This window comes from Pezoporus wallicus, unplaced genomic scaffold, assembly GCF_028554395.1.
Source record: "Pezoporus wallicus isolate ANWC-B61680 ecotype Strahan unplaced genomic scaffold, APGP_CSIRO_Pwel_v1 contig_7307, whole genome shotgun sequence".
Lineage (NCBI taxonomy): Eukaryota > Metazoa > Chordata > Aves > Psittaciformes > Psittacidae > Pezoporus > Pezoporus wallicus.
In genome coordinates, this window is record NW_026638506.1 from 242 (window position 1) to 3,950 (window position 3,709).

Below are 3,709 nucleotides of genomic sequence, written 5' to 3' on the forward strand. Positions count from 1 at the left end.
AGGTTTCCAGGCATGTAGATCTGTAGGCTTCATTCTCTTTGATAGTTCATAGGATATCAGTTGCTGTAATCCCCAACTATGAACATGTGACTCTTGCACAAATTTGCATTTAAGTATATAGGTCTAGAAAGTCACAGAATCACAGAATGGTTCATGTTGGAAGGGACCTTAAAGAACATCCAGTTCCAACCCCCTGCCGTGGGCAGAGACACCTTCCACTAGACCAGGTTGCTCCAAGCCCTGGTTTAGTTCTTGTACCAGCCAGAAAGCTACGTCATGTAAAAAGAACAAACCCAGGTAACATGAGAATTACTACTTATACCCTTTTGCATAGAAGAACAAAAAAGCTTCTTGTTATTCTTTTTTTCTTTTTTTTAACCTTAAGGATAGATTTGAAGGTGTGCTTCAGCTGTAACTAAGGGCTGATGCATTTGTTTATAGCTCTCTATGCCAGGAAATTACGCAACCAAATTTTCTTGAGCTTTAGCTCAAACACTGATAATTTCATTTTGAGGATTTAATAAATGCAGGAGAAAAGGGAAAATGTTGTTAGTGGATCATTTCTTTAAGTGTGATTTTTGAGGCCATCACATTTAGTGAGGAAATAATAGAAATGGTTATTGTCTGAAAACCTTTTTCATGAATGATATAGTAAAGGAAGAAGCTGAGGAATTATTTTGTTCTTTCCTTTATAATCCTGTAAGTAAAAGCTTTTTGTTTGGATTTTGATATTTTCTTAATTTCAAACTATGGGGTTTTCTTTCAATCGCAGCTCAACCAGCAGGTGTTCCAGAGATCCTAAAGAAAAGTCTGCACAGTTGTTCAGTGAAGGGTGAAGAAGAAGTTTTTCTGATTGGCAAGAACTTTCTAAAGGGAACAAAAGTGATTTTCCAGGAGAACGTTTCTGGTTAGTGTGAAAGCAATAACAGCTTGGGGTACTGAAGAGAGCATGATGCTCAGGTTTACATTGGGTGATAAAATTTAGTTGTAGAGACCAAACTGGCAAGCAGAATCAAAGGCACTAAAATAAATGGCTTTATATGGATGCAAAATAAATTATTCTTTTTCATTTTCATTTAGATGAGAATTCATGGAAGGCAGAAGCTGAAATAGACATGGAATTATTTCATCAGGTACTTCTGTTTTGTTAGTGGTGGTGGTAATACTGTTATATTTTAATAAGAAAAAAACACTCTTTTTCCAAAGAAAAATAAGCCTTTCCCTCTTCCTGTGCATTTCTAGAAATAATATTCCTTTTCTTCAAATAAGTTCCTTAGTGAATCTGGTAGAATATCATTGGTTTGAGTTCACACACGTATAACTGCTTAATTTCTAACTGAGAATTCAGATGTCACAGTAGGAGTGTGGTATATGAAGCAAGTCTTTGCCCTTATATACAGTGTAATTTAAAGGCCTAATACAGTTTTTCCAGTAGCTTTCCTAAGGGCACATTAGATTTCTACTGAGTGGAATTATATTGTGTACACTATAGTATTTATACCTGGCTGGACTTCTGTTCCACTCTGAAATGTTTTACAAAATATTTGTTTCTTCTTTTTGCCACAACTAAGTGTCTTTATGGACTATTGAACTGAAATTGGAGAAATTATTAGATGCTTTCTCACTTCTAGTGCATAGCTGGGGAATAGACAGATCCCTCATCGCTATTCCTGTTGGTGAATGACTGCAGGCCTATTTTTTGATTTCTGCTCAGTGTTAAATCTGCTTAGGTGTACCATGAAACTGCATCGTCCATCTGATCACACTGAACAGAGACCTGAGTTGGCAGAACATGAAGTGTCTGAGTCCAGCAGAATTTGATGGCAAACTGACTGCAGTTCAGTAAGGCATGTTAGGCATAAGCTTATGCTTAAGGTACTGGACTTTAATATGTCTTTCCATTTGGATTGTAGGTTTCCAATGAGCATCATAAAGGCAGATTATTCAAATCTCTCTTCTAGCACTAGTTATTTATCAGTTCACTGAAAGTGCGACTTGATCACATCTCCCCCAATATCTTTGTTTTTTATGGTGTTTTATCAGTCTGTTTCTGTTTTGATGGATATGATACAATTAAGGTGTTACTGTAAAAGTTGGTCAGAGAAACTCTCTAAGACTCAATTTGGAGTTTTAGAAAGCAGCATTCTTTATTGCAGCGCTAGGTGCACACGCAAATAGTTTTGCAAAGGTGAGTGCACACACTACTTGCCAACAGTAGCTATATATTTAGCATACTCATGCATATTTACAGTTTCCAGGAAATTGTTTACATATTCATGAGATTCCCGGGATCTCTTTGTAATATTTTCATTCTAATTGCGCATGTGCTTTCTTGCTGAGTGAGGGTCTCTGTTGGTCGCTGACAATCTTCCTCACTGCATTTACTGAATGATCTCAGTGCTTGTGCATGCTCACAAGGTCTTAGTGCCGAGTTAGCAGTTGGTATGTCCTTGCTTCTGTTCTGATCCAGTCTCACTCCAGACTGGGTGCCACTCTGCTATCTTGAAGGCTGGCATCCTTGGTCTTATTTGCTGTCTCCTTAGTTGTTATCAGTCCTGTAATGTTCTTTCCCATCAGCCGAACATTCCTTTCTCTCTATGTGTTATCAAGTTAGAACAGTTTGGCCTATTCTACTACGTTAAAGGCACACACTCTTGTTAGTTTAAACCTATTATTTAAGCTTACAAAGGTAAATAATAATGAAATAAGGTTTCTAATGTGGTTTTTAAATTATTTTTGAATTGCAGAATCACCTTATTGTGAAGGTGCCACCATACCATGACCAGCAAATAACCTCAGCTGTTTCTGTGGGAATATATGTGGTAACCAATGCTGGAAGATCGCACGATGTGCAACCATTTACGTACACTCCAGACACAAGTATGTGAAATATAAAACTAGAGGAAGGAAGGGGCAGTTTTACCTGCAAAGCATCTTGGTTTTGATTTCATAGTATTTAGTCCATACAACAGAAATGTTAAGTAATGTAGATCTTTTAAAACTTGTCTTGCTGGTGATGTTTGCTCTGTTAAATAATAAAATCTAAAGGCTTGGCTTTTCTCATTTACATGGTAAGTATCTCAAATTTCAGCTGCATGGAGACAGCTGTTCTTATAACGTAGCATCCATTTTTAGTCTAAGGTTCAAAATGAAGCTGAGTAAGAAAAAAGAAGACATTACATACAGTGCACCAAATACAAAGAAAAAATAGCACCAGTCTTTATCCTGAGGAAAGTTGAAGTTTGACCATATCACTATATTTTTGTTTATCTATATTACAATTCTGTTCTGGGTTCAGCTGTAGCAGTCGGCTCTGAGTGAATGGCTGCATGGTTCTGATTTACTTGCTGGGCTTAGACCATGACAAATACACAGTCCAAAAGCTTGTTTGGGTTTCAAAGAACCTCAGTTTCTTTAAGATATAAGTAACTGGTTTGGTTTGCTTGGGGTTTTTTTGCTTGTTTGCTGTTTTAACATAAGGAAATTCTAAATGTGTTTTGTCTCAACAGCTGGTACTCTGAATGTTAATGTGAAGAAGGAAATCTCCAGCCCAACCCAACATTGTTCTTTTGAAGAGACTATAAAAGGTACTAAATTGATTATTATCATTGTTGTTAATAGTTTAACTATAAATTTGGAGAAATGAATCAGATATCCTGTGAAGATAAGTTTGTGATTGTTGTGGTTTAAACCCAGTCAAGTAACTTGT

General features: G+C 36.6%; 1 long non-coding RNA gene across 1 annotated transcript; it reads left to right on the forward strand.

Annotated features, from left to right (window-relative positions):
- Nucleotides 1–714: 714 nt before the first annotated feature.
- On the forward strand, nt 715–3,587 carry LOC130600092 (uncharacterized). The gene is made up of 4 exons (XR_008972375.1): nt 715–907; nt 1,081–1,133; nt 2,748–2,880; nt 3,510–3,587. It is a non-coding gene; the product is annotated as an uncharacterized LOC130600092 (long non-coding RNA).
- Nucleotides 3,588–3,709: the final 122 nt, after the last annotated feature.